General features: G+C 38.6%; 1 protein-coding gene across 1 annotated transcript in view; it reads left to right on the top strand.

Moving 5' to 3' along the window:
- The window catches only part of Klra5 (killer cell lectin-like receptor, subfamily A, member 5), a 64,878-nt gene that overhangs the window by 19,222 nt on the left and 20,289 nt on the right, over positions 1–25,367 (top strand). The gene's annotated exons all lie outside the window — the stretch shown is intronic.

The following is a 25,367-nucleotide window of genomic DNA, read 5'->3' as shown; positions in this document are numbered from 1 at the left end:
TAGAAGTTAAGAGCTCTACATTCCAGAAAGTATTTTCAACAAGTCATAGAAAAATAATTCCCAACCTAAAGAAATAGATACATATAAACATACAAATGCCTATAGAACATCACTTAGACTTGACCAGAAAAATAATCCTCTTCCCACACAATAATCATAACACAAATCTCCATAACAAAGAAAGAGTATTAAAAGAAACAATGTGGAACGGACAGATAACATACAAAGCGTATCTATCAGAATTACAATGGCCTTCTGATCAAAGACACTGAAATCTAAAAGAGCCTGGACACATATGTTGCAACCCCTAAAATTCTTCAGATTCCAATCTAGATTAAAATATCCTGCAAACTCTCAATCACACCAGTTGGAGAAAAAATATATTTCAAGACAAATCCAAATTCAAAAAGTATCTGCTCACAAATCAAGCCCTTCAGAAATACTCAAAGGTCCAACCCAACTCAAATAATTAAATCCATGAAGACACAAGAAATATGTAATGTTGTGGTTTGCCCTGAATTTATCTGTATTTTGATGCTAATTCCACTGCCCCAAGGACAGCTGCCAAGTCACTTACTTAGGAATCAGGTGACTTCACCAGAACCTTCTCCCCATTGAATTTGAAAAGTACATGTGAGGGGCAGGTACAGGATAGAAGGAGGCCTGTCATTGGAGGAGAAGGAAGGATGGGCAGGAGAGAAGTTTGAAGGAAGAGGAGGACACTAGGACAGAAAGGAGCGACAGGGCAGAGGAGAGGGTGAGAAGCCATGGCAGGTGATGTTAAAATTCTTCTGTGTACATACAGGTTGTTAGTAATGTTCCTAAGGGATGGATGGTACCGGGCTTTGTATGTTTAAGTGGGCAATTATATCTTATCAATTGTGTCAAACATTATTGTGTTGTGTGTTCTTTTATGTGATGGTTTGAGTGTAGGAAAGTGTGCGGCCACAGGAGACAATGGGCCTCCGCTGTGTTGTTATGTGATTATGCCAAGATATCTCACAGATATCTTGGGGCACTGCAGTGGGGACCAAGTGGTGTAAAAGACAACAATACTTTTTTATTTTTTATAATTTACAACAAGAAGAAACTCCATACCTTCAAAAAGAAGGGAAGCACACACACACACACACACACACACACACACACACACACACACACACAGAGAGAGAGAGAGAGAGAGAGAGAGAGAGAGAGAGAGAGAGAGAGAGAGAGAAACTAACATCAAAAACAACATCAAAATTGCATGAAATAGGAATTACTGGTCATTAATAATTCTCAACATCAGTGGATTCAATTCCCCAATAAAAGACACAGTCTAGCAGAATGGATGGAAAAACATGATTCATCTTTCTTCTGCATACCTGAAACATGCCTTAAAAATAAAGGTAGACATTACCACAGAATAAGCTACTAGAACAAAGCCTTCCAAAAAACGAACCTCTCAAGATTCCCTTGCATGAGCTCTAACATATTCTCCTTTAAACCAGGTCTTCTTAATTAGTGATTGCCATAGGTTTATGGTTGTAGGGCGCCTAATGGAGCAAGAAAATATACCAATGGCCAAATCACCAAAAAATGAATCATTTTTTGTAGTACCTGTCACCTAACAATAGTAATTCATTAAGTGCAGAGGGTCCTCTACTCTTGTATTCTTTCTACTTACTCTTCCAATATTTTCTCAGAGACTTGGTGTTTGTGTTTGGGGAAGAGGTTTATCGCAATGGTCCTATATGGCTGAGCACACATTCTGTTTTCACTTGGACTATGACCTGACCTACTTCTCTCTACTGATTACTGTCCACAAGAAGAGGAAAGTTCTTAACCCAGGTTGAGTATATCCCAGTATCATAGTTTGAATATGCTTGACATAGGGCTAATAGGAAGTGTTGCCTTGCTGGAGAATACATGACCTGGTTGGAGCAAGTAAGTCACTGTGGGGACAGGCTTTGAGAACCTTCCCATAGTCATGTGGATGCCATTCTTCTCCTGACTGCCTTTGGATTAAAATGTAGAAATTTCAGATCCTCCTTCAGCACCAGTGCTGCCTGCATGCTGCCATACTCCTGTGTTAGTAATGGAGTGAACCTCTGAACCTATAAGCCAGTCCCAGTTAAATGTTGTATCATTTTTTACTGGATATTTTCATTTACATTTCAAATGTTGTGTCTTGTGTTTCATTGGTCATGGTGTTTGTTCCTAAGTATTCATTGTGTTCAGTACTTTATGAACATTTGACACAAAGTAGAATCATATCACAGGAGGGAACCTCAATTCTAAAGTGCCTTAATAAGGTCTGGCTGTGCATAAGCTGGTAGATATTTTCTTAACTAGCCACTGATGTGTGGGGGCCAGTTAGATTGTGATTGCAACCTCTGGGCTAGTGGTCTTGGCTTCTCTAATAAAGAGGGCTGAGCAAGCCTTGGGGAGTAAACCAATGATCAGCAATGTTCCTTGACCTGTGCATCAGCTTCTTCCTCATGGTTCCTGTCAGGTTTGAGTTTCTGTCCTGATTTCCTTCAGTGAAGGATTCTAATGTGGAAATGTAAACAAAACCATTCCATTCCTCTTGAAGTTACTTTCATCAAGGTGTTTCTTCATAACAGTAGAAAGCCAAACAAAGAGAGCTATCAAGCCCTAACAGAGAAATTTTACTTCCCAAAGATCTTTTCTCCCTTTTGAATTGGATATCATCTTTATTTACATTTCAAATGTTATCCCCTTTCCAGGTTTCCCATCTGGAAATCCCCTTTCCCATCTTCCTTCAGCATGCTTCTATAAGGGTGCTCCCCCACAACTCATACACCCACTCCCACTTTGTTGCTCTGGCATTTTCCTACACTGGGATATCAAGCCTCCCCAGGACCACGGGCTTCTCCCAACAAGGCCATCCTCTGCTACATATGCAGGTGGAGATATGGGTCCCTCCATGTCTACTCTTTGGTTGGTTGTTTAGTTCCTGGGAGCTCTGGGGGGTCTGTTTAGTTGTTATTCTTCCTATGGGTTGCAAACCCATCCTGCTTCTTCAGTCCTTTCTAAAATACCTCCATTAGGGATTTGGTCCTTAGTTCAATGAACAGATGTGATCTGTATTGGTCAATTACTGGCAGAGCCTCTCAGAGCATGGACATATCAGACTCATCTCAGCAAGCACTTATTGGCATTCACAATAGTATCTGGTTTTGGTTTCTTAGTATGGGATGTGTCAATCTCTGGTTAGCCTTTCCTTCAGTGGCTGCTTCACACTTTTTCTCCAAATTTCCACCCACGAGTATTTTGTTTCCTCTTCTAAGAAGGATTGAAGCATCCACACTTTGGTCTTCCTTTATCTTGAGCTTCATGTGGTCTGAGGATTGTTTCCTGGTCATTCCAAGTTTTGGGGTTATGTCCACTTATCAGTGAGTGCATACCATGCCCATTCTTTTGTAACTGGGTTACATCACGCAGGATATTTTCTATTTCTGTATATTTGTCTAAGAATTTCATGAAATTATTGTTTTTAATCAATGAGTAGTACTCCACTGTGTAAATGTACCACATTTTCTGTAATCATTCCTGTTGCAGGACATTTGGGTTGTTTCTAGGTTCTGGATCTTATAAATAAGGCTGCTATGGACATAGTGGAGCATGTGTCCTTGTTATATCTTGGAGCATATTTTGGTTATGTGCCCAGGATTGTTATACTTGTGTCCTCTATATCCAATTTTCTGAGGAACCATCAGCATGATTTCCACAGTCGTCGTTCCAGCTTGCAATTCCACCAACAATGTTGGAGGGTTGCCCTTTCTCTATGTCCTTGCCAGCATCTGCTCTGACATGAGCTTTTGATGTTAGTTATTCAGGCTGGTGTGAGGTGGAATTTCAGTGTTGTTTTGATTTGCATTTCCCCGACGAAAAGAGATGTTGAACATTCTCAGCCATTCAATATTCCTCAGTTTCGAATTCTTTGTTTAGCTCTGTAATCCATTTTTAATAGGGTTATTTGTTTCCCTGGGGTCTAACTTTTTGCATTTTTTGCCTCGATGGTAAAGATCTTTTCCCAATCTTTTGGTTGCCATTTTTTTAACCTATTACAATGTCTTTTGTCTTAAAAAGTTCTAAAATGTTATGAGGTTTCACTTTTCTCTTTTTTATCTTAGAGCATAAGCCATTGTTGTTCTGTTTAGGACATTTTCCTCAGTACCCATGTATTTGAGACTCTTTTCCACTTTTTCTTATATTAGTTTGAGTATATCACTTTCTATGTGTAGCTCCTTGATCCACTAGAACTCGAACTTTGTACAGGGTGATAAGAATAGTTTGATGTGCATTCTTCTTCATTCTGACCTCCAGCTGTATCATTTGTCAAAATTGCTATCTTTTTTCCACTGGATGCTTTTAGGTCCTTTGTTAAAAACTAGGGAACATAGGCGTGCAGGTTCATTACTGAGTCTTCAATTCTATTCCATTGATCTACCTGCCTGTCTCTGTACCAATAACATACAGTTTTTAATCACTATTGCTCTGTAACACAGTTTGAGATCAGAGATGGTTATTCTCCCTGATGTTCTTTTATTGTTGTGTACAGTTTTCACTATTCTGTGTTTTTGTTATTCCAAATAGCTCATTCTAATTCTATGAAGAATTGAGTTGGAATTTTGAATCATTAGATTGCTTTTGGCAAGATGGCCATTTTTACAGTAGTAAATTTGCCAATTCATGATCGTTAGAGATCTTTCCATCTTCTGAGATCTTCTTCAATTTCTTTCTTCATGGACTTGAAGTTCTTGCCATACAGATCTTTCTCTTCTTTTCTTAGTGTCACACCGAGTTATTTTATGTTATTTGTGACTATAGTGAAGGGTGTCATTTCCCTAATTTCTTTCTCAGCCGTCTATGCTTTGCATAGAAGAAGCCTATTGAATTGATTGAGTTAGTTATAGATCCTGCCATTTTGATGAAGTTTTTTTTTTAATCAGGTTTAGCATTTTTCCATTGGAACATTAGGGGTCACTTAAATATACTATCATATCATCTGCAGTCCTTTCCAATTTGTATTCATTTGATCTCCTTTTTGTTGTTTGATTGCCCTGGCCATGTTTTTCTGTACTATAATAAATGGGTGAGGAAAATTGGGCAGCCTATTCCAGTCACTGATTTTATTAGGATTGCTTCAAGTTTTGGTTTTGTTGACAATTTCTATAGTTTTTTATTTATATCTGCTCGATTTCAGCCCTGAGTTTATTATTTCCTTCTGTCTACTCCTCTTGTGTGTATTTGCCCTTTTTTGTTCAAGAGCTTCAAGGTTTGCTGTCAACCTGTTAGTGCATGCTCTTCCAGCTTCTTTTTGTAGGCACTCAGAACTATGAGTTTTCCTCTTAGCAATGCTTTCCTTGTGTGCCATAGGCTTGGGTATGTTGTGGCTTCATTTTCATTAAATTCTAAAGAGTCTTTAATTTCTTTCTATCTTCCTTCACCAAGTTTTCATTGATTAGAGCGTTGTTCAACTTCCATGTATATGTGGGTTTTCTGTCATTATTGTTGTTATTGAAGACCAGCCTTAATCCATGGTGATCAGATAGGATGCATGGGATTATATCAATCTTTATGTATTTGTTGTGTCCTCTTTTGTGACCAATTATATGGTCTGTGTTGGAGAAGGTACTATGAGGTGCTGAGAATAAGGTATGTTGTTTTGCTTTAGGATGAAATGTTCTATAGATATCTATTAAATCCATTTGGTTCATAACTACTTTTAGTTTCTATGTGTCTCTGTTTAGTTTCTGTTTCCATGATCTGTCCATTGCTTAGAGTGGGGTGTTGAAGTCTCCCACTATTATTGTGGGAGGCACAATGTGTGCTTTGAGCTTTAGTAAGGTTTCTTTTATGAATGTTCGTGCCCTTGAATTTGGAGCATAGATATTCAGAATTGAGAGTTCATCTTGTTGGATTTTTCCTTTGATGAGGATAAAGTCCTTCCTTATATTTTTTCATCACTTTTGGTTGAAAGTCAATATTATTTTATGTTAGAGTGCCTACTCATCCTTATTTTTTGGGACCTTTTGCTTGGAAAATTGTTTTCAAGTCTTTACACTGAGGTAGTGTCTGTCATTTTCACTGATGTGTGTTTCCTGTTTGCAGCAAATTATTGGGTCCTCCTTACTTATCCAGTCTGTTAGTCTATGTCTTTTATATTGAGGAATTGAGTCCATTGATATTAAGAGACATTGAGGAATATTGATTGTTGTTTATTGTTTTTATTGTTGTTAGATAGCGAATTAGGTTTGTATGGTTATCTTACAAATTATTTGTTGTTTAGGATTTTATTTAATAGACCTATTGCAATGTAGATATTCTATCTGTTAATTTAGGTAAATTTGCCCCTTAATGTACTTGTGTCTTTTGTTAGGTTGTTAGACTTCTGCTATTTTTTAATGTGTGTTAGTTTATTAGGGATGTTGTAATGAATAGAATACACTTTGTAGATCATAACAAAACAGTGCTTATTTGCTTACTGTGTAGGGCTTACATTTGGCTTGTTTGTTTTGAGAGGTCAGGATTCCATAGGCCAGGCTACTCTCAAACTCACTGTACAGAAGAAAATGGATTTGACTTGTTGATCCACCTTCAAGTCTTTCTGCTTGCCAAGATTGTAGGTGTGCATCAAAGCTCCACTGGGAAGCCAGATGTGTAGCTATTAGTTCTGCTTTGGGCATGACTATTGCCATAACTTGAACAAGAAAAGCTGGGATCACCCACAGAAGACTCTTGACATCTTTCACACTAGCTTCCCTCAAGGAGAGAGAATAGAAGGGTTCAAGAACACTCATAGGAATCATGTGCCTTGAAGAAAACATTTGTAGACCCCTCTCCATAATAAGTAGCATCAGGTTATGCAGAAAACTCTTGAGTAATACTTACCTATATGTTGTCAGTGGTAGAGCATTTTCTGGACTCTTCATTCAGCTTAAATGTACTTATTATTCCCTATTTGTTGGTTGTGCTTTCTGTTGTCTCACAGTGTAGACTCCTGGTTGCCTTACTATTTGCTGTGCAGAGAAGTGTGAATGCATGGGTCCTTTGGGTCTAGAAGCTTATGGGTGCATTTCTGAAGACAAATATTACTACAGAAAATGGATTGACATAACTACATTTGGGTTTATGTAGAGATAATTTTCTATGTCATTTTTTCTTCAATTAAGAAGTTATGTACCATATTTTCTTAATCAAACATTAGCCAGAATCAAGAATATTGCATTTCTAAAAAACCACTTGGAAGGTTAAATTAGTGGAATTGTATAAAAAATACATCTTTAACTTTTAAAAGTTATAATATGTGCCGCCCATGGATGGCTAGAAGTAGCATAGTGACAATGGCTATCTTACGTAAAGCAATCTAAAATTAAACTCATTTCCCATCAAAATTCCAACACAATTCTTTACAGACCAGGAAAGAGTAATTCTCAACTTTTCTCAATATAGAAAATCAGGAAACCCCATAAAGTACAAGAGAGCTAAAATAATTCTGCAAAGAAAAAAATGTTGTAATTATTAACTACCTGACTCCAAGCTTCATGACAGAGAAATAGAAATAAAATATGCGGTGTGTGTGTGTGTGTGTGTGTGTGTGTGTGTGTGTGTGTGTGTCTGTGTCTGTGTGTGTGTGTGTCTGTGTATGTGTGTGTCTGTGTGTCTGTGTTGCATGGTGCATGTTAGTGCACACACCAGCGTTTATTTTTGGCGCACGCACACCCCTCAGTAGCCTCAAGGTTTGGGACAACCCTCATCAGTCGGGGTCCCCTGTCCACCAGGGCTCTCCCACCTACCAAGGACCTGGGAAGGAGGAAGTTCCCCCGTGGTGGTAGTGCATCTTTGGGAACCCTGCAATTTCAGCAGTGTCATACTGGAGCAGGGACAAGCAGAAGCCTGACCCCAAAGGTGTGGACTTGGACCTTCACCAGTGGTCAGTCGGGGACTTGCTGATCCTTCCCGTGCTCCCGGCTCGCTGCCTGCCTCCAGGGGCTCCTTGCAGTCCCCTGGATCTCTTGGCCAGGTGTTATGGAATTTGGTTCTGAGAAGCAGCTTGTCCTGGCCAGAATCCCTGGTATATCTCAAATGGAAACAGTTCCTCCAAAGTATTCAGATGGGAACCTCAGTGGAAGTGCACTGGGGCTGGGCTCCTGGCTTGTTTAAGCAAGGCCAACCTTCCCTATTTGAGGCAAAGGATGCTTCTAATGGAGTGGGATTCCTGGTTACAGACTCAGGTCCCCTGGAGTCCAGACACCACCTGGATTTGAAGGGAACTGCTCAAAAGCGCCCTACATCCAAATCAGTGGGAGGAAGAGCTAAACCTTCAGAGGGGCAGACACGACTGGGAAGCCAGAAGAGATTATACTCTGCCCACATTTCTGACTCCAGAGGAAAACACCTAATACCATCTGGGACCCTGATGCACAGGGGCCCCAGGGAAAAGGTGGTGCAGGCCCTCCTGCTTGCTGCCCTCATGGAGAGCTCAAAAGCACAACCCCAGGAGCCACTTCAGCCACAGGATCACAGGTAAGAACAACTGCCTGGTGGACTCAGAACAGAGGCCCACAGGAACAGCTGAAGACCAGTAGACAGGAAAGACTACAAGCCCCAAAGCAGAACACTCTGTTCCCATAACTGGCTGAATGAAAACAGGAAAACAGGTGTACAGCACTCCTTACACACAGGCCTATAGGACGGTCTAGCCACTGTCAGAAATAGCAGAAAAAGGTAACACCAAAGAAAGGCTGATGGCGAGAGGCAAGCGCAGGAACCCAAGCAACAGAAACCAAGACAACATGGCATCATTGGATCACAATTCTCCCACCAAAGCAAACACTGAATATCCAAACACACCAGAAAAGCCAGATCTAGATTTAAAATCAAATTTGATCATGATGATGGAGGACTTCAAGAAAGACATGAAGAACTCCCTTAGAGAAATGCAGGAAAACATAAATAAACAAGTAGAAGCCTATAGAGAGGAATCACAAAAATCTGTGAGAGAATTCCAGGAAAACACAATCAAATAGGTGAAGGAATTAAAAATAGAAATAGAAGCAAGAAAGAAAGCACAAAGGGAGACAACCCAAGATATAGAAAACAAAAGGAACAGACACTGAGCCGTAGATACAACCATCACCAAGAGAATACAAGAGATAGAAGAGAGAATCTTAGGAGCAGAAGATTCCACAGAAATCCTCGACACAACTGTCAAAGACAAGGTAAAACAGATAAAGCTACTGGTCCAAAACATACAGGAAATCCAGGACTCAATGAGAAGATCAAACCTAAGGATAATAGGTATAGAAGAGAGTGAAGACTCCCAGCTCAATGGACCAGTAAATATCTTCATCAAAATCAAAGAAAACATCCCTAACCTAAAGAAAGTGATGCCCATAAACATACAGGAAGACTATAGAACTCCAAATAGATTGGACCAGAAAATAAACTCCTCCTGTCACATAATAGTCAAAACACAAAGTGCACAAAACAAAGAAAGAATATTAAAAGCAGTAGGGGAAAAAGGTCAAGTAACATGTAAAGGCAGACCTATCAGAATCACACCGGACTTCCCACCAGAGACTATGAAAGCCTGAAGATCCTGGACAGATGTCATACAGACCCTAAGAGAACACAAATGCCAGCCCAGGTTACTGTACCCTGCAAAACTCTCAATCAACATAGATGGAGAAACCAAGATATTCCATGACAAAACCAAATTTACACATTATCTTTCTACAAATCCAGCCCTACTAAGGATAATAAATGGCAAAGCCCAACATAAGAAGACAAGCTACACCCTAGAGGAAGCAAGAAACTAAACGTCTTGGCAACAAAACAAAGAGAAGAAAAGCACACAAACATAATCTCACATCCAAATACGAATATAACAGAAGAAACAATCACTATTCCTTCATAACTGTCAATATGAATAGACTCAACTCCCCAGTAAAAAGACATAGATTAACAAACTGGATATGCAATGAGCACCCTGCATTCTGCTGCCTACAGGAAATACACCTCAGAGACAAAGACAGACACTACCTCAGAGTGAAAGGATGGAAAACAACTTTCCAAACAAATGGTCTCAAGAAGCAACATACCCAAACTTATGGGACAGAAGGAAAGCCATGCTAAGGGGAAAACTCATATCTCTCAGTCCCTGCAGAAAGGAACAGGAGAGAGCATATATCAGCAGCTTGACAGCACACCAAAAAGCTCTAGAATAAAAAAAAAGGCAAATATACCCAGGAGGAGTAGAAGGCAGGAAACAATCAAAGTCAGAGCTGAAATCAACCAAGTAGAAACAAAAAGGACCATAGAAAGAATCAACAGAACCAAAAGTTGGTTCTTTGAGAAAATAAACAAGATTGATAAACACTTAATCAGACTAATGAGAGGACACAGAGTGTGTGTCCAAGTTAACAAAATCAGAAATGGAAAGGGAGCTATAACTACAGAATCAGTGGAAATTCAAAATCATCAGATCCTTCTTTAAAAACCTATATTCAATAAAACTTGAAAATCTGCAGGAAATGGACAATTTCCTAGACAGATACCAGGTACTGAAGTAAAATCAGGAACAGATAAACCATTTAAACAACCCTATAACTCCATAACATAGAAGCAGTTATTAAAGTTCTCCCAACCAAAAAGAGCCAAGGTCCAGATGGGTTCAGTGCAGAATTCTATCAGACCTTCAGAGAAGACCTCATACCAATACTATCCAAACTATTCTACAAAATTGAAACAGATGGAGCGCTAGTGAATTCCTTCTATGACCACAATTACTCTTATACCTAAACCACACAAAGACCCAACAAAGAAAGAGAACTTCAGACCAATTTCCCTTATGAATATTGACACAAAAATACTCAATAAAATTCTGGCATGCCAAATCCAAGAGCACATCAAAACAATCATCCACCATGGTCAAGTTGGCTTCATCCCAGGCATTCAAGGATGGTTTAATATATGGAAATCCATCAGCATAATCTATTATATAACAAACTGAAAGATAAAAACCACATGATCATTTCATTAGATGGTGACAAAGCATTTGACAAAATTCAACACCTCTTCATGATAATAGTCCTGGAAAGAATAATAATTCAAGGCCCATACCTAAACATAGTAAAAGTCACATACAGCAAACCAGTACCTAACATTAAACTAAATGGAGAGAAACTTGAAGCAATATCACTAAAATCAGGGACTAGACAAGGTTGCCCACTCTTTCCCTACTAATTCCATATAGTTCTTGAAGTTCTAGCCAGAACAATCAGATAACAAAAGGAGATCAAAGGGAAACAGATTGGAAAAGAAGTCAAATATCACTATTTGCAGATGATATGATAGTATATTTAAGTGATCCCAAAACTTCCACAGAGAACTACTAACCCTGATAAACACCTCCAGCAAAGTGGCTGGGTATAAAATTATCTCAAATAAATCAGTAGCTTTCATCTACACAAAAGAGAAAGTAGCTGAGAAGGAAATTAGGGAAAGGACACCCTTCATAATAGTCCCAAATAATATAAAATACCTCGGTGTGACTTTAACCAAGCAAGTGAAAGATCTGTGTGATAAGAACTTGAAGAAAGAAATGGAAGAGGATCTCTGAAGATGGAAAGATTTTCCATGCTCATGGGTTGGCAGGATCAATATAATATATAAATACAGATTAGAAAAGAAGAAGTCAAATATCACTATTTGTAGATGATATGATAGTCTATTTAAGTGATCCCAAAAGTTCCATCAGAGAACTACTAAAGGGAAAGGACACCCTTCATAATAGTCCCAAATAATATAAAATACCTCGGTGTGACTTTAGCCAAGCAAGTGAAAGATCTATATGATAATAACTTCAAGCCTCCGAAGAAAGAAATTGAAGAATATCTCAGAAGATGGAAAGATTTCCCATGCTCATGGATTGGCAGGATCAATATAATAAAAACGGCCATTTTACCAAAAGCATTCTACATATTAAATGCAATCCCCATCAAAATACCAATGCACTTCTTCAGAGAGTTAGAACAATTTGCAAATTCACCTGGCATAACAAAAACCCCAGAATAGCTAAACTCTCCTCAACAATAAAATACTTCCAGGGGAATCACTATCCCTGAACTCAAGCAGTGTTACAGAGCAATAGTGATAAAAACTGCATGGTATTGGTACAGAGACAGACAGATAAACCAGTGGAATAGAATTGAAGACCAAGAAATGAACCCACACAGCTATGGCCACTTGATTTTTGACAAAGGAACCAAAACCATCAAATGGAAAATAGATAGCATTTTCATCAAATGGTTCTGGTTCAACTGGAGGTCAGCAGGTAGAAAAATGCAGATCGATCCATGCTGTCACTCTGTACAAAGCTTAAGTCTAAGTGGCTCAAGGACCTCCACATCAAACCAGATACACTCAAACTAATAAAAGCAAAAGTGGGGAAGCATCTCGAACACATGCGCACTGGAGAAGATTTCCTTAAGGAAACACTATTGGCTTATGCTCTAAGATCAAGAATCCACAAATAGGATCTCATAAAACTGCAAAGCTTATGTAAGGCAAAGGACACTGTGGTTAGGACAAAACAGCAATCTACAGATTGGGAAAAGATCTTTACCAATCCTACAACTGATAGAGGGCTTATATGCAAAATATACAATGAACTGAAGAAGTTAGACTGCACGGAGACAGATAACCCGATTAATAAATTGGCTTTAGAGTTAAACAGTGAATTCACAGATGAGGAGTGATAAATGGCTGAGAAACACCTAAAGAAATGTTCAACATCTTTAGTCATAAGGGAAATGCAAATCAAAACAACCCTGAGATTCCACCTCACACCAGTGAGAATGGCTAAGATCAAAAACTCAGGTGACAGCAAATGCTGGCGAGGATGTGGAGAAAGAGGAATAGTCCTCCATTGTTGGTGGGATTTCAGACTGTACAAACATTCTGGAATTCAGTCTGTAGGTTCCTCAGAAAATTGGACATTGAACTACCTGAGGACCCAGCTATACCTCTGTTGGGTATATACCCAAAATATGCCCCAACATACAACAAAGTCACGTGCTCCACTATGTTCCTAGCAGTCTTATTTATTATAGCCAGAAGCTGGAAAGAACCCAGATTCCCTTCAGCAGAAGAATGGATACAGAAAATGTGGTACATCTACACAATGGAATATTACTCAGCTGTCAAAAACAATGATGTTATGAAATTCATAGGCAAATGGATGGAACTGTAAAATATCATCCTGAGTGAGGTAACCCAATCACAGAAAATCACACATGGTATGCACTCATTGATATGTCGTTATTAGCCCAAAATTTGAATTAATCTACATGCACAGAACACATGAAACTGAAGAAGGATGACCAAAATGTGAATGCTTCACTCCTTCTTTAAAAGAGGAACAAGAATACCCTTGGCAGGGAATAGAGAGGCAAAGATTAAAACAGACACAGAAGGAACACCCAATGAAACACTTAAATGTTCAGCATCTTTTTCATCAATGAAAAGATTTTATACCCATCAGAATTGCCAAGATAAAAATCTTAAGGGAGAGCACATGCTAGTGAGGATGTGGAGCATGAGGACTACTTGCCCAGTGGTGGCAGGAATGCATATTTGTACAACTGTACTGGAAATAAATTGGACAATTTCTCAGGAAATTGAAAAACGTTCTAATTAATGATTCAGTTATATCATTCATGGGACCATGGGTCCATACTTAAAAGATGCTTTACCACATCACAATCACATCCTGTTTAACTATGTTCAAAGCAACTTCATTCATAATAGCCAGAAATGTGAAACATCTTAGAAGCTCCTCAGCTGAAGAATGTATTAAGAAATTGTGGTGTATCCAAACAATAGCTATTCAGCTATTTAAAATAATGTCATGTAATTTGTAGTAAATTAATGGAACTAGAAAATATTATCCTAAATGAAGAACCTCAGAAACCGAAAACACACATAGTATGCACTCCGTTATAAGTGAGCATTTACCATAAAGTGTATGAAACCCATACTACCTTCCAAAGATTCAAAAAACTAAGTCACAAGAAGGAATCAAGTGAAGATGATTGTATTTTACTAAGAATGGGAAATAAATTATACATAAGAGTTGGATAAACAGAGCAAAATAGATGTGGGTGTGGTGAGGAGGCTAGTGGAGATGAGGGTGTGGTGTGGTGAGGGAGTGTAGAAAAGGATTGAGAGAGAGAAAGGGACTCAGTTGGAGGGCATCTCTGAGATGAGCCTGTGACCTGGTATGGGAAAATCATCTGGTTGCTTATGGGGATGACCCTAGTTGACACTCCTAAGAACTGGGGATATGGTGTTCACCGTATTGTGGCCATGTCTAGCAGACAGATAGGACTTCCATTGAAGGGAAACAAACACCAATCTACCCCCAACACGTTTCACTCAATGTTTGTCCAGCCTACAAAATACAGTTTAATAAAATAGAGTTGAGATTGTGGGAATGGCCAACCAATGATTGCCTCAAATTTCCTTGGGAAAGAGCCAAACTCTGACATGATTAACGATACTCTGCTATGCTTGTACTGTGGCATGTAGAGTAATTCCTGAGTGTCTTCACCCAGTAACTAGCTGATGGAAACAGATGTTTTGTCCCTACATTCAAATAGTAGGCAAGACTCAGGATGTCTTTTTGAAGAGTAGGGGTTAGGATTGGGATGCCAAAAATGAACTTACATAGTTAGCTAACATGGACCCATGGAGCCTCATAGAGACTGAAGCACCAACCAAAGAGCATGCAAGGACAGGTTCTAGGATTCCTACATATTTTAACAGATATAAGACTTTATATTCATATGGCCCCCTATGAATTGGGGTGGAAGCTGTTGCTATCCTGTTGATTACCTTTGGATCCTCTTCCCCAAGCTGGAGTGCCTTGTCTAGCCTTAGCAAAAGAGAATACGCCTGCTGTAGTTAGAGGTGCCAGGGCAAAGAGAGTTTCTCTGTGGTTTCTGCTTTGAACCTTCACCTAAGTTTTTGTTCCATATTCCTTTAACATCCAGGAGTAGCATATGAAGTTAAATAAACTATTCCCTTCAAAGTTTGTTTGCTTCATTGTCCAGTATGTACAGAGACCTAGGATAAGGGAGTTGCCAAAGAATCAATGGGTGTAGCTATGACTCATTACTTTGGCGATACCTAACTAGGCCTATGAGTGCTATTTCTATTAAAATTAGTAACCCAAAGATCACATATATAAGGACTTAATACTTCTGCACATGCTATACAGTTCACAACATGTGAATCATGACGGAGAATAGAATACTCTTCCTGGCTACTCTCTCAACACTTGGAGTAGTTCCACAATGTCACATCTAGGGAGGTGACAAGCCAGTGGCTGTTCAGCCCAAAAGGCTGTGACTTTTAGTAGTCCCAGTGTGGCATGGAAAGCCTTTAGTCTTCCTGCAGTGCAGCTCTTTCTTATTCCATGATAGAAGGCTAGAAATGCTGGGTCAAATATCACCTGATTCTAATCTGTGGTGAATTGAAAAGAAAACTTACCATAAAAATGTCCTTAGACTTTCAAGGTCATCAAGATATTAAATGTGAGTTCTGGGAATCAAAACTGGGTTCTACGGAAGACTAGCCATTTTCAATATGCCCACTCCATATTGTTGACAGTACTATGAAAGATAGCTGAGATTATTTGAAAATTGTGCTATTGCATTCCTATATATTTACTTAATATAAGAGAGAGCTGTTTGTTACAAAGGGCTAAGGTATAAGTTTAACCACAGATAACTTTGCCTGTCTTAATAGCAGGATCCATAGGCTTATTGAAATATGAACTAGGATACAACTTCTCAACAAAATAAGAAAAATAAGTACAAAATAAAAAGTAGAAAAATGATATGAAGGCTGGATATGGCAGATCACTGTGTATTTCCAGAGCTCACAAGTTAGAAGGTAGAAGATCAAGTGTTTCAGGGCTGTCTCAGCTACATAGAATATATGGGCCATCCTGAACTATATGAGACCACACATTATGACAAAGAATCAAACTTTAAAGGGTGCTTTACGGAGGATTTGCTGAGCCTTCAGACTCCACAGAAAATGCAGTGGAGCTAGATTAGAGAGACTTTGCTCTGAAGTATGACACAGTGAGAAAAGAGAGACTGAAGAGGAAAGGTCTTATATATTGTTGCCTAACTTTCTTCCTCAAGAGGCAATTGTATCCTTGGGTAGTGAAGAGCTCATAAATCCACCATACACCATATGCACGTCCCTTTATGTCCCTTTATCATGCTTAGTATGTTCCTGAATCATCTTCCTCATTTCTTCTCAGTGCATGAGCCCATCTAGTACTATGCAGGTAGGCAGAGAAGGCAGAGTGTTAAAATAACTGTCATTATAAATGCACAGGGTGGATACAAGCATGGGAAATCTCAAAAGAGAGATGTTTTGGGTTTCTTAAGACGTATGAACTTTAATCTATTGCTTGCTGGTCAAATTTCTCACTTAAGAAATAGAAACACCAGTTATACCAAAACCACACAAAGACCCAACAAAGAAAGAGAACTTCAGACCAATTTCCCTTATGAATATTGACGCAAAAATACTCCGTAAAATTCTTGCAAACCGAATTCAATAACACATCAAATGGATCATCCATCATGATCAAGTAGGCTTCAAGCCAGGGATGCAGGGATGGTTAAATATATGGAAATCCATAAACATAATCCACTATATACACAAACTCTAAGATAAGAACCATATGATCATTTCATTAGATGCTGAGAAAGCATTTATCAAAACTCAACACTCCTTCATGATAAAAGTCCTGGAAAGATAAGGAATTCAAGGTCCATATCTAAAAACAGTAAAACCAATATACAGCAAACCAGTAGCTAACATCAACCTAAGGGAGAGAAACTTGAAGCAATTCCACTAAAATCAGGGACTAAACAAGGCTGCCCGCTCTCTTCCTACTTATTCAATATAGTTCTCGAAGTCCTAGCCAGAGCAATTACACAACAAAAGGAGGTCAAAGGATTGATAAAAGGTATTTGGTTTGTTTTATGAATTACCCTGCTAAAGGCCATATGGCTCGTTGATGTCAGCTAGTGAGTGTTTGTGGTTACTTTTGATATTTACCACAACAGGAAGCTTGAATTCTCTTAACCTGGGCTCCACGGGAATTTTGGGTTAATTTCCTGATATCACAGAGTACAAAAGCCTATCAGGCTCATTGTTTAGCTTACATCCTTTTTTTAAAAAAATGTTTAATATTCATGATGGGTGTGACTTTGAGTTTTATGATTATATTATTACTCTGGGAGAGAGTGCAAGATACAAGCTTTTCTGGTTTCAGACTAAGGAACACAGTATTTTGGGAGAAAGATTTTGTCTTTGTGTTTTTAAAGCCTGTGATTAGGCTCTGGAAACCTCACAGGGTCATACTGATCAGATTTGATAGAGGTAGACTGCCTGAAAAATTTATTCAGGAGAATCAAACAAAAAGATATCTCGATTCTAAACTTTTGTCTTCAGAGTTGTATTTTACAGAGCGTGCCTACTTACTTGGAATCCTGGTCTCAAGGACTTCCAACTGGGTCCAGTCAGGACACATCCTGCTACAGCATTTGCTTCATTCTTCACACCCCCTACCCCCAAGGATATCTCAACGCCCCTGTACAGCTTGAAGAAGTATGGAGGAGTCGTCACCCCAATTCCCTGGACTTTGGGGGGCTGAAAGTGGTTATTCTAAAATTGTTTTATGAGGAATTTAAAATTGGTTGTAATTTAACAGGGAGGAATTAGCTAGATTGAATTGTACAGTCATAATCTCATTTGGTAACTAGCTAAAATCATATCTTTGCTTTGATGTAGAATTTATTTGTTAAAAGTTTAAAAGTACAAGGTTTAGAGCCAGTCCTTCTATTGTTGTCATTACAAACTTCTGAGTTGATTACACCTGTGAGTTAAGATTCAAATAGCAGAGTCATGGCTCTGAGTTTGTGAGAGAACTTTCAAGATATTATTAAGCTATAAAGATAACAGTCCAGATTGTCTTCTATATATAGGTGGTTTTCAAAAACGTCAGAAATCCACAAATTTGAGATTTAAAGTTATTTATCTTTTGTTGAGACATATCTGCTCCTAACAGTTACCCTTTGGTGGATTTAATGAAGAATGTGAACATCTCTACCTCTAGGTGAGGCAATACTTTGTTGCTAGGCAGCTACTAAACAAAACTGCCTGTTTCATCTGCAGACTAATACTGTCCAGAAAAGGACAAAATATGCAGAATAGTTGACTGATAAACTCTGCCAAGACAGAGTGATCAGCCCTTCAAAATCTGCATTTCTAGAGTCTGTCAGTTGATTTTGGGCCAGAAGGCTGAAGATTTGAGCTCACATGTTGCTAACAGGGGACTGTGCTAGCGGAGATTTGTCTCCACAGCCTCTCAGTTCTGGAAGCCGTGTTAGGCTTCCTATGTGTATAGATATTTGGTCATTCCCAGATTTCTGACGGGGTTGAAGACATTATAGTCTCATAGCCTATCAGGCTGTTTAACTCTAAATATACATATTTTATTGGATAATTATCAGATAGTATACAAGCTAGCCAAGATATAATATAGATTTTAAGCCTTTCTTAAGCTGGAATGGAATGTTCTGTGTAACTGATATAGTGATGGACTGGGTGTTGAGTATATCATATGCTTTATAAATTGTAGAATGGTAATTGTACTCAATATATAAGTGAAAAGACTTTTTAACTGGACAAAAAGGGTGAAATGTTGTGGTTTGCCCTGAAGTTACTGTATTTTGATGCTAATTCCACTGCCCCAAGGATAGCTGCCTAGTCAAGGACTCAGAACTCAGGTGACTTCACCAGAACCACCTCTCCATTGAATTTGTAAAGTACTGGTGAGGGGCAGGTACAGGATAGAAGGAGGCCTGTCATTGGAGGAGAAGGAAGGATGGGCGGGAGAGAAGTTTGAAGGAAGAGGAGGAGATTAAGAGAGAGAAGAGAAGACAGAGAGAGGGGAGAAGCCATGGCAGGTGATGTTAAGATTCTGCTCTGTGTATTTACAGGTTGTTATTAATGTTCTCAAGGGATGGATGGTACTGGGCTTTGTATGTTTCAGTGAGCAATTATATCTTACCAATTGGATCTAAAAAAAAAGGAGGTCAAAGGGATAGAAATTGGAAGGGAAGAAATCAAAATATCACTATTTGCAGATGATATGATAGTGTACTTAAGTGACCACAAAAGTTCCACCAGAGAATGACTAGGCCTGATAAACAACTTATCAGTGTCGGGTTATAAAATTAATTCAAACAAATCAGTAAACTTCCTCTACTAAACTACTAAACATGCTTAGAATGAAATTAGGGAAATGACACCCTTCAAAATAGTCTCAAATATTATAAAATATCTTGGTGTGAGTTTATCCAAGCAAGTGAAAGAAAGATCTGTATGACAAGATCTTCACATCTCTGAATAAAGAAATTGAGGAAGGTCTCCGAAGATGGAAAGATCTCCCATGGATTGGCAGGATTAATATAGTAAAAAATGGCCATTTTGTCAAAAGCAATCTACAGATTCAATGCAATTCCCATCAAAATTCCTACTCAATTCTTTATAGAGATAGAAAGAGCAATTTGCAAATTCATTTAGAATAACAAAAGACACAAGATAGCAGAAAGTATACTCAACAATAAAAGAACTTCTGGTGGAATCACCATCCTTGACTTTAAGATGTATTACAGAGCAATAGTCATAAAAACTGTGTGGTATTGGTACAGAGACAGGCAGGTAGATCAGTGGAACAGAATTGAAGACCCAGAAATGAACTCACACACCTATGGTCACTTGATCTTTGACAAAAGAGCTAAAACCGTCCAACAAAAGAAATATGGCATTTTCAACATATGATGCTGGTTGAATTGGAGGTCAGCATGTAGAAGAATGCAGATCCATCCATTTTTATCATCATGTACAAAGCATAAGATCAAGTGAATCTAGGACCTCCACATCAAATCAGATACTCTCAAAATTAAAGAAGAAAAAGTGGGGAAGAGTCTCGAACACATGAACACTGGGAACATTTTCTGAAAAAAAAAAAAAAACACCAATGGCTTATGCTCTAAGATCAAGAATCAACAATTGGGACCTCATAATTCTGTAAGACAAAGGACACTGTGAGGAAAAAACAGCAAGTATCAGATTGGGAAAAGATCTTTAACAATCCTACATCTGATAGAGAGCTAATATCCAAAATATACAAATAACTCAAGAAGTTAGACTCTAGAGAACCAAATAAACCTATTAAAACGGGGTACAGTGATAAACAAAATATTTTCCACTGAGGAATATCGAATGACCAAAAAGCATCTAAAGAGATGTTCAACATCCTTAGTCATTGGGAAAGTGGACATCAAAACAACCCTGAGATTGCACCTGACACCAGTCAGAATGGCTAAGATATAATTTCAGGTGACACCAAATGCTGGCAAGGATGTGGAGAAAGAGGAACACTATTCCTTTATTGGTGGTATTGCAGACTAGTACAACCACTCTGGAAATCAGTCTGGAGGTTCCTTAGTAAATTGGACATTCCACTACCTTAGGATCCAGCTGTAACTCTCCTGGGCATGTACCCAAAAGATGTTCCAACATACAACAAAGACACATGCTCCACTATGTTCATAGCAGTCTTATTTACAATAGCCAGAAGCTGGAAAGAACCCAGATGCCCTTCAACAGAAAAATGTATTCAAAAATACGGTACATCTACACAATGTAGTACTACTGAGCTATCAACAAACATGACTTCATGAAATTCATAGGCAAATGGAATGAACTAGAAAATATCATTCTGAGTGTGGTAACCCATTCACATAAAAACACACACGGTATGCACTCATTGATAAGTGGATATTAGCCCCAAACCTCGAATTACCCAAGATGTAATCCATAGACCACAGGAATCTCAAGAAGTATAACCAAAATGCAGATATTCCTACTCCTTAGTAAAAGGAGAAAACATATCCACAGGAGGGGATATGGAAGCAAAGTTTAGAGTAGCGACTGAATGAATGGCCATTCAGAGCCTGCTCCACATGTGGCCCATGTGGCATATATATATATATATATATATATATATATATATATACCAAAACTTGATAAGATTGATGAAGCTAAAAACTGTATGCTGAATGCGACTGGATATAGATCTCTCCTGAGACACACATCCAGAAAATGTCCAATACAGAAGTAAATGCTAGCAGCAAACCACTGAACTGAGAACAGAACCCCTTTTGCAGGAATTAGAGGAAGGACTGAAAGAGCTGAAGGAGCTTTGAAATCCCTTAAGAACAACAATGACAACCAACCAGAGCTTCCAGGGACTAAACTCTACCCAAAGACCATACATGGACTAACCCAGGACTCCAACTGCATATGTAGCAGTGAATACACTTCTTGGGTCACCAGTGAAAGGGGAAGCCCTTGGTCCTGACAAGTTTGGACCCCCAGTGCAGGGGAATGCCTGGGGTAGGGGCGGTAAGGTGGGTGGATGCAGGGAACACCAGTATAGGGTAGGGGTAGGGGGAAGGGTGTTATGTACAGGAAACCGGGAAAGGGAATAACATTTTAAATGTAAGTAAAGAAATATATCTAATAAAAACAAAAACAAAAACAGAGTCACCAAGAAATGGGACTCTGGCCAGGATCAGTCAGTTCTCCCAGTGAAGCAAGTGGTTAGCCCTATCCTATGGACTGTTAACTACAGCAGGTGTCCCGTATCTCAGCCTGGGATAGGAAGAGCAGCTTGCAGCTGAGCAATTTCACTGAGGTCTGAGGTTCTGATTGGAAGGTTTGAATGTGGAACTAGTATTGTGTCTGCCTCAACATAAAGGAGTGGACACTTGAGGTTTCATAACTAAATACTTTTACAGCAAAGTAGCCAGAAAAATAAATATGTATTTGTGTGAATATGTGTTTCTGTGTGTGTTTTTTGTTTGATTTTTCACAAAAAAAAATTAAGACAAATGTCAAGAAAACAATATCTTCAAGTTTTTCATGTCACTGTTTTATTACTTGTGAGTTTGGTGCTTCATGTTTTATGTTTCACTTTAGTTAAAGAAACAAAACTGGACTGTCAATCATTTTCAATTCTTCTCCAATCATTATATCTTTCAAGTGGCTAATTGTGCCACTTAACAGTTTACAGACAATTCAGAGCTCATTGTACAAAACTAAGCAAAAGCTGCTGCTCTTTGAGTTTACATTTATAGACACGCTGTTATCTATCCAAACAAACAAATAACAAACAAAAACCACCCATTGTGTGTTTGGTATCTGTTAATTACCCTCCTCCTTCCTCAATCACACTGGTAGGCCCCTTATCTCCCATTAATGCTATGGTAACGATTATGACCAAACAGTTATGGACTTCTTGCCCACAGTTTTTTCATGATGTTCAAGGAGGCAACGATATGCAGAAAGCATATACAAATGTGCCCTGTGAATATGGTGATCATCTCTGGTAAAGATGACACCCTCTCATTAGAGATAAGATACAAACAGGTCTCAGCACCCTTGATATTTATGTGGGCACTGTGATATAAACCTCCCAGATGAGGGAGAACTGTGGGTTTTCTAGAACAGAAGTAATGATGATTTGAGGGTAGATTGAAGTTAGTAATGTAGGAGAGAATCAAAGGTCCTCTCTGACATACCCTTTTAGGCATCATGCTTGTCAGTGCATCGTCAGTTCCCCTTCTACTCTTGAGCTATCTGCCATTTACCTGGGCTTGATTAACCACTGTCTCTTGATTTTAAGAAGAGGTTAATTTGATTTCATCATAAACAAGAACCAACGTGGAAAATCTACAATCAAATGAAAGTAAAGTTTATTGATAGATGTGAACATATTCTGCAAAGTGTGAGCTCATAGCAACAGATTATTGAAATCAAATAATCTTTTCCATCTTCTGTTTATTCTGTTACTAATATTGATTTGTTACTATCACTGGTATTAGTATTATCATTGTTGTTATTGTGATTATTCTGTTATATGAGGTCAACCCTTTCTACATTCTATCTCTGTGAATTGTCTAAAGTATTCAGCATGTGAAGCATCACTAGAATGTGCAACTTCAGTAGCAATGTGTGCACAGCAAGCTTTAAACGAAGGGCTATTGATTCAAAAACCAGCTTTCATAGTAAAAAGAATAAAAGACAATATATTCTGGAAACATTTTGAATGACCATGCCTCCACTTTCAATGTATAACGAGTTTTTGGAGTTTTGAAGTACCTAGAAATTCATAAATCAAGAAATTTCCATCATCCATTGTTGGTGTATCAGAGAGGTCTTTGCAGAAAGATGGGAGAAGACACTCTAAGCCTTCAGGTTAGTGGAATTTAGTGGTTCGCTATGTTCGTAGACTTCATGGAGTTTTTTTTTATTAATCAAATCTATTTTTTTATTAACTTGAGTATTTCTTATATACATTTCGAGTGTTATTCCCTTTCCCGGTTTCAGGGCAAACATCCCCCTCCCCTTCTTTACGGGAGTTCCCCTCCCCATCCTCCCCCCTGCCGCCCTCCCCCCAACGATCTAGTTCACTGGGGGTTCAGTCTTAGCAGGACCCAGGGCTTCCCCTTCAACTGGTGCTCTTACTAGGATATTCATTGCTACCTATGAGGTCAGAGTCCAGGGTCAGTCCATGTATAGTCTTTAGGTAGTGGCTTAGTCCCTGGAAGCTCTGGTTGCTTGGCATTGTTGTACATATGGGGTCTCGAGCCCCTTCAAGCTCTTCCAGTTCTTTCTCTGATTCCTTCAAGGGGGGTCCTATTCTCAATTCAGTGGTTTGCTGCTGGCATACGCCTCTGTGTTTGCTGTATTCTGGCTGTGTCTCTCGGGAGAGATCTACATCCGGCTCCTGTCTGCCTGCACTTCTTTGCTTCATCCATCTTGTCTAATTGGATGGCTGTATATGCATGGGCCACATGTGGGGCAGGCTCTGAATGGGTATTCCTTCTGTGTCTGTTTTAATTTTTGCCTCTCTATTCTCTACCAAGGGTATTCTTGTTCCCCTTTTTAAGAAGGAGTGAAGCATTCACATTTTGATCATCCGTCTTGAGTTTCATTTGTTCTAGGCATCTAGGGTAATTCAAGCATTTGGGCTAATAGCCACTTATCAATGCGTGCATACCATGTGTGTTTTTCTGTGATTGGGTTAGCTCACTCAGGATGATATTTTCCAGTTCTGATCATTTGCCTACGAATTTCATAATCTATTAATGTTAGTTCTGACACAGGTTACTTAGAGGACTAGAGCTAACTTCTAAGATAATTGGTCTCTAGGCCCACACCATGTCACCACTTCTCTGTAGTTTGAAGCAGTCTTTGCTCAAACCCTTTCTTTCTAGGAATTCTCATCACAAATGCAATGGCAAATTCATAGAAAAAACCACATTATTTCAGCTTCAAAAATCATTATAGTGTGCAATTGAACTAGATGTCATTCGATAATATACATCAAAATTTCTAAAATTTCTATCTCCTTGAATCCTATGACTTCATACATAGAATGTCTTTCTTAGTATTTATGAAAGTATGTTTTTTCTAGTTTTAAAACTCAGAACAACAAAATGCTATAAAATAAAAAGAATGTTCAGCAGTGAAACATTATCTAATTAATTTATGCCATACATAAATTATTGATAAATATGTAAGGCTTAAGATATCTTGAGATCAATATATGTAAAATGAAGAAAAGCTTGTAATTTATTAGAAAAATTACTATCAGAAACATGTATGAAATTGGTGTAGTCGTGTACAGCTGTAAAGCAAAGGCAGAAAAGTGTTACTCCAGAGGTGTGTGAATGTGAGAGCAGCTGGTGGTCCACAGCAAGGTACAGCTACATTAAAACAACAACCACAACAACCACAAAAACGAACAAGCCAAAAACACAACACTGGAAGAAACCCAAACTGAGGCATGGGTCTGTAGCTCTGGGGAGGAATATTTGCTGATATTCCAGTATCATGAAAACATCAGCAGTAACCACTGCATATGAAATTACATCAATGTTCATAGATTCTTCCATTTATAATTAAAAAGCTAGAAGAGTGTAAAGGAAGACTTTATCAGTGGAAATGTGAATTCTTTAAAGGCATTGCTAATAATAATTAGAAGCAACAAGCATGATTCAAAATCATGAATTAAATATAAACATAGTAGCATAAGAAAAAATTTCCAACAGTCTGTTAAAAAGTTGCAAGTAGAGGATCTTCAGTCCCTCTTTTTCCTAGTAGTTTTGCTAATGACACTTGTTTTGCTC

The sequence above is a fragment of the Rattus norvegicus genome, chromosome 4 (assembly GCF_036323735.1).
Source record: "Rattus norvegicus strain BN/NHsdMcwi chromosome 4, GRCr8, whole genome shotgun sequence".
Lineage (NCBI taxonomy): Eukaryota > Metazoa > Chordata > Mammalia > Rodentia > Muridae > Rattus > Rattus norvegicus.
This window is presented reverse-complemented; position numbering and strand designations above follow the sequence as displayed.